This window comes from Mesoplodon mirus, assembly GCF_964341445.2.
Source record: "Mesoplodon mirus genome assembly, chromosome: 15".
Taxonomy (NCBI): Eukaryota; Metazoa; Chordata; class Mammalia; order Artiodactyla; family Ziphiidae; genus Mesoplodon; species Mesoplodon mirus.
In genome coordinates, this window is record NC_138991.1 from 82,314,086 (window position 1) to 82,321,093 (window position 7,008).

Here is a 7,008-nt window from a genome sequence, read left to right on the forward strand (position 1 = left end):
CATTTCATCACAAATCCCCTTTCGTCAAGAGGAAGGCCACGGTCCAGTCCCCAGCACTTTGGAGCAATCCCCTGATCTGCAGCCCGGCTCTGGGCCTCTCCCATGGGTGAAGTTTGCTGTGACACTGAGCTAGGTGAAGCTAGGTCCACCACACAGCCAGTTCCATCTTGGCAACGGTCACAGTCCCACATTCTTGCTTTTTCCACGGGCAAGGTGAGGGTGAGAGAGTGATTGCAGAAGGGGCTTCTCTGCGTGTGCCCAGGGGGCTGGGCTTGAGGCCTTGAGGTTCCCTGCCAGGAGGCGCAGTCAGGGTTCTGGAAGCAGAGCAAGCTGGGCACTGGGCATGTGCACACCTCGGGTTGAGCCCATCAAGTCAGACAGCTCGGGGGCCTGTCCCTGCAGTGTCCGTGGTGGGAGACCATGTAGAGCTGGAGACCAGTTCATTGCCGTTGGCGATTCTTTTCCTGAGAAGGGCCCCCAGGTTCACGTTCCTGTCCTCATGGGGGGAAGGGTAAACGCTGCCAGCATGCCTAGTGTCCAGATAAGATCTGGGGACTCGCAGACCCAAGCCCTCCCCATCCTCTGGTCCAAGGACCCTCTGTTCTTTGGGCAAGAGCCTTGCAGTCTCTGTTTTGGCCCTGGCCTACTTTGAAGTTGCAACAATTAAACTCTGTGTCAGGGGCTTCCCCTGGTGGTGCAGTGGTTGAGAGTCCGCCTGCCGATGCAGGGGACACAGGTTTGTGCCCCGGTCCGGGAAGATCCCACATGCTGCGGAGCGGCTGGGTCCGTGAGCAACGGCTGCTGAGCCTGCGCGTCTGGAGCCTGTGCTCTGCAACGGGAGAGGCCACAACAGTGAGAGGCCCACGTACCACAAAAAAAACAAACAACAACAAAAAAAACTGTGTGTCAGCCCAAGAACAAAAGTGATCGTAGAACTAATGCTTTTTAACTCTTTGGTGGGACAAGGCTGACAGTGAAAAGTGGGAGGAGGCAACAGAGTCCAGGGATCAGGTCTCTGCTGCCAACTGTCCCTAAGGCCGCTAGCCGGCCTGACCCCAGCAGAAACCTGCAAATGTGTCACACATGGATAGCAGAACCGTCAGCCTCCCGCGCTGTAATGGACGTACATGCAGCTGACCCAGCACATCGTCTGGTCCTACCGAGCCAGCAGGCATTCTGTCCTCCAAGATGAAGGCTAGCAGACTGAGGGCCCAGTTACACCGTGAGGGCTTTGAACTAGAAGGTGGCAGCGTTGGGACAAGAACTCCATCTTCTGTGCTGGCCTGTGGCTGTACCCCTGCCCTCGAGGTGCCTACGGCTCAGACATGCTGGTGTCTGGGAGGCTGTCCCACAGGCAACCCTGCTCCTGGCCTCACTCCCCTGGCCGGGGGGCTCCGTGACTCAGCCAGGACTAGAGACTCGTTTCCTCGTGCTCAGACATGCTCATGCCCAAGAAGGGAGGCTGTTAGCTGGGACTGGTACCCAGGTAGCCAGGATCTGCCCGCAGAGACCGTAAAACGCTGTGGGGAGAGGGCCTGCCCCCTGCCAAGCCTGGCCCCGAGCTCCTCTGCGAGCGCCTGTTGTCCTGGGCCCCTCTGCCCTCTGTTCCCCATGGCTTCCTGGGCTCCCATCCTTCCATGGCCCATCCTAGGCCCACACATGCAGCCAGGAGTCAGGAGGCTGCCCGTCAAGGGGGGGCAGCCCCACCGAGGGTGGGGACATTGTGCGTGAGTGCCCATGTGGAGTCTCGGCCGATGGGCAGGGGGCCCAGGGTGGGCCATGGGTGGGCAGAGCAGGTGGGCATAAATTGCTCGGGGCACAGTGGGCGCACAAAGGCACTGTCCAGTCCCCACCGGCATGGTCACCAGCCTGTAGAGGGGCCATCCAGGCGCTGCAAGTTTCCTTTCCTTCCAGATGATACACACCAGTCAGTCTGCAGGAGAGGATGGTCCCCGGTGCGGGGGGAGTTGACGAGCCTCTGGCTGGCCCTAGGTGACATCCACGGCAGTGCATTGACCTGGGCCGGCACGTCCATCAGGAGCCTGGTGATTGGGGCAGAGACGGGCTTCTGTGCCAGGTATGCTCAAGTGCACTTGACGGGCCGTTGACTATGGGAGGAGGGAAATGTCCTGCTCGGTTTGGTTTTGGGACAACACTTGCGGGGTGGCCCTGGCTGAGATTGGAGACGCCAGGAGGGCAGACAGGAGGGGTTTATGGCCAGGCTGGTGCAGCGGGCTGCCTCCATCCTCCACCTGCCAATGAATCGGGGAGCCCTCCACAGTGGAACTGTGAGGAGAGCTGGCAGGAGTGCCCTTCACCAAGGAAAGCAGCCTGCGGGCAAGGGACCCCTGGACCGCAGAAGGCCCGTCTCACCCCCTGGCCTCTGCTCTGGCTGCAGCCCCGCTTCTGCTCACTCTCCTCTCCCCTGGCTGAGCCTGTTGGTCTTGGGAGAGGACTCAAATCTTTATCCCATGTGCCTTGGAAACAAATCGGCCTTGTTATTTCATTCCCGGGGTCAGAGGGGAACAGCTACTTTGCTGGCCTGGGTCCATCCTAGAGCTCCCACGTGGCCACCCCCCCATCCCCTGCGCAGGGTGGACACTTCCAGTGCCTGCGTCTTGACCCTTTGTCCCTGACTCCTCTGGAGACCCTAGAAATGCACCTACTGTGTCTACATGTACCTACCACATAGAAAGGGGAACACCACCCACTAGGTGCACGCGGGTGATGAGTCTGTGCCCCTCCCCATGGGCTCTCAGTCCAGCAGGGCCTGGGAGCCACGCAGTCCCCATGCTGGCCTGGGTCAAGGCGAGCAGACCTGGGGTGTGGTCAGTGGTGCAGCACCCAGTGGACACGGCAGAGTTGGGACAGTGCTTACATCCCTGAGGCCAGGACCAGGCTGCACTCTCCCCACAGCCCACCTGGCCCGTTTCCAGGTTGCAGGCCCTGAGCTCTGTGCTGCTGCTACCCAGGTGATCCCCGGAGCACCCACCCCTGGTCCTGGCAGCTCTGGCCTCATTTCCCACTGGCCTGCGGGGTCTCCACAGCCTGGTCCAGGATTGGGCTAAATGGATTCCTTGTTCTCGCAGAGGATGGCCATGACTGGTCACCAGCTGGAAAGGTCTTGGGTCCCCGCAAGGATAGGGGCAGGGCAGAGAGCAGGACCCCCAGACCAGCCCTGAAGTTGGGCAGCCTCCGAGGCCACGTGGCCAGTCTTGTTGGGCGGCATTTCCTTGATCTCTGTGGCCTTCCAGTGCCCCTTTGCTCCTGCGTCCCAGACAGGTGGACCCTGTTGGGTCCAGGGTGCAGGGGGGCTTCAGCAGAATGGAGTAGAGGCTGTAGGTCTGACCTCCCACCAGGGAAGTGAGCGTGTGTGTGTGTGTGTGTGTGAGTGAGAGAGAGAGAGAGAGAGAGAGAGAGAGACTCCAGTAACATCTCAGCAGAAAGGACATGAAACCCAGCAAGGGAAAGTGAGGCCTGCCTGGCATCTTATTTCGTGTGAAGAAAGAGAAAATGAACAGAACAGACTTGGAGAGACAGGTTGAAAAGAGGTGAAGTTAGATTAAATTTTTTTTTCTTTTTTTTGCGGTATGTGGGCCTCTCACTGTTGTGGCCTCTCCCGTTGCGGAGCACAGGTTCCGGACATGCAGGCTCAGCGGGCATGGCCCACGGGCCCAGCCGCTCCGTGGCATGTGGGATCTTCCCGGACCGGAGCTCGAACCCATGTCCCCTGCATCGGCAGGCGGACTCTCAACCACTGCGCCACCAGGGAAGCCCGGGAAGAGGAGTTTTTAATCAGGATAAGTGTATTCGGTCCAAGTGATGTTGAGCCTGTTTCAGATCTAAATCGTGGGCCCTTACCTGGGGTAGGCTCCTGGGGTTGGGGGCAGGGCAGGAGTTGTGTCGGAGGAGAGCAGGGCACACATGGGTGGGCTGGGAAGAGAGACTAGGGGGGCTGACAGGGGGGAAGAGACAGGAGAGGCAAGGGCTCTGCAAGGTGAATGCCACTTCTCCCCTATCACCCCAGGTGGCATGGTGTCTCCAACCGTGAGACCTTAATTTGGAGGAACCAGACACAAAAGAAGTGGCCTTTGAGTCTCGAGGCCTCATTCTCTCTGGGGCAGGAATGCTGAATCCCCACCACCCACCAGGCCCTGAGGTGAAGCCCTGAACGCTGGTCTCCCAAATTGTACCCAACACCACGTTTAAAACAGCCTATTTATTTTTTAAAAATCTAATTGTAGTAAATACATATAACATCTCCCATCAAAACCATTTAAGTGTGTAGTTCAGTAGTGTTGAGTATATTCACAGTGCCGTGCAACTGAACTCCACAAGCTTTTCATCCTGTGAAATCAAAACTCTATCCATTAAAGAATTCCCAGGCTCAACATCACTTGGACCTAATACACTTATCCTGATAAAAAACTAATCTTCCCGGGCTTCCCTGGTGGCGCAGTGGTTGAGAGTGCGCCTGCCGATGCAGGGGACACGGGTTCATGCCCCGGTCTGGGAAGATCCCACATGCCGCGGAGCGGCTGGGCCCGTGAGCCATGGCCGCTGGGCCTGTGGGTCCGGAGCCTGTGCTCCGCAACGGGAGAGGCCACAACAGTGAGAGGCCCGCGTACCGCAGGGAAAAAAAAAATCACTGATCACAGATCACCATAACAAATATAATAATAATGAAAAAGCTTGAAATATTGCAAGAATTACCAAAATGTGACACAGAGACACGAAGGAAGCAAATACTTTTGGAAAAACGGTGCCAGTAGACTTGCTCCATGCGGGGTTGCCACTGACCTTCAATTTGTGAAAAATGGAATATCCGCAAAGGGTAATAACAAGAGGTGTGCCTGCGTTCATTTTGTGGGGGGAGAAGGCTCCCTTTCCTCCCAAGACCATAGGGACTTCTCCTTTGTTTTAAACTTCATGGACATTTCTAGTCTTTACTTTCTTCCTTTTGTATCTGGGCTTAGTTTTCACAGTATTATACCAGCCAGTTTTTCAGTTTGTTTTCCATTGAGAGAAACTTATATTAATCTAATTTTTAAAATATCAGTGACCTGTCATACCTGACATTTCAGAACTGTCCTTTTTCTTTCATGCTAATTAAGCAGTTTCCCCCGAACTTTAAATTTTAATATTTTCACTGTTGGTTGAAAAAGGTGGTATTTCTCATCTCATAGCCTTCTTTTGGAAACTTAGTTTAGAATGTTGCAGAGGAATAACAAGGAAAGATTAAAAAAAAAAACCATATTAATCTTCTTAAACATCTGTTTCTGTTTTTTTCCAAGGTGTAAAAAGATGGTTCAAGCTTCGAAGAGGTTCACTATACACAGATCTTTTAACATTCTTACACTTTCTCTGAAACGTTTTGCAAATTTTACTGGTAGAAAAATTGCTAACGTATGTAGATAATATTATTAATAACCGTTTATGCTGAGCCTTTCAAGGCTTAAGTGTCAGCAACTAAATTGAACAGTTTTATTATCTGATTTTCTAAGTTCTTCCAGCACTTGGTAGTAGAAAAAAATGTCAAAGAATTGAACTAGCAGTTTGGTATGTGTGTTTATGAGCGTATGTGGTTTTTTTTTCTATATCCTTTAGCTGGCTAGACTTTCTGAAGATAAATTGATGATTATTATCTTCATTTGGGGTTCATAGTCAGTGCAGGTGACGAGTGGCTACAGGGAGTGAGCTTGTGTCATTTGAATCCAAAGAGGGCGCCCAGTCAGGTCTTGCCATTCTTTCATCAGAGCTTATTTTGTTTATTCATTTGTTTTCCGACTGGTAGTATACTGAATTTTCCCATTTTCTTCCCACATTCTGAAGATTGCAAGTGGTCAGAAATCCAGTAACATGCAAAAGAAATCTGTTCCTGAATTGTTAAAAATAAACAAAAGATTGTCTGGGGGCTTCCCTGGTGGTGCAGTGGTTGAGAGACCGCCTGCCGATGCAGGGGACACGGGTTCGTGCCCCGGTCTGGGAAGATCCCACATGCTGCGGAGCAGCTGGGCCCGTGAGCCATGGCCGCTGAGCCTGCGCGTCCGGAGCCTGTGCTCCGCAACGGGAGACGCCACAACAGTGAGAGGCCCGCGTACCACAAAAAAAAATAAAAATAAAAAAAATCAGACTGTCTGGACTCTCAAATCCAGAGTTACTGGATTGTTCCTGTCTCCTTTGATGGATTTGGAGAATTCACTTACTGTGGATCCTTATTTGTTTAAAGGAAATAAAGAATACAGTGGGACTGCATTAAACACACTTAGGTTCAGGTGTGCTCCAGGTTGATTCTGTCTTTTGAAACGAGGTCAGTGTGCTGGTTTTCTGCCAGAACATAGGGCGCAGTGCTCTGGGGTCTCCTGTGCCCGTGCACACGGGATGACCTGCACCTTCAGAAATGACGTTCCTTTTTCCTCTTTCCATTCCTGTGTAGGATGTGAAATATCCTGAGCATCTTGATATTCGACCGTATATGTCTCAGCCAAACGGAGAACCGATCCTTTATGATTTGTATGCAGTACTGGTACACACTGGTTTTAATTGCCATGCTGGCCATTACTTCTGCTACATAAAAGTAAGCTCTGTGGATTTTGCTAATAGCTATTTTTACAATACACTGTAAGAAAGCCCTGGCATTTTGGGGAGGAAAGGTGGGGCTTTTACAGTTAAAATGTGAAAGCCCATTTTTCTTACGTCTCTGGATTGGTGTTCCCTATTTACCTAATTGTATCTAATATCTCTTTTACTGGCTGTTTTGCAGGCTAGCAATGGCTTCTGGTACCAAATGAATGACTCCATCGTATCTGTCATCGTATCTATTTTATGATTTTAGGCAGCCTCTCTGCTAATGGGTGGCGTTGTGTTTCTGTCTTGCTAGTTGTTTGGCATAGGGTGTCCAGCACTGTAGCTTGCTGGTGCTGGTGTTGAGATGGAGATCTCTGGAAGATTTTCGCCGTTTGATATTATGTGGAGCTGGGAGGTCTGTTGTGGTCCAGTGTCCTGAAG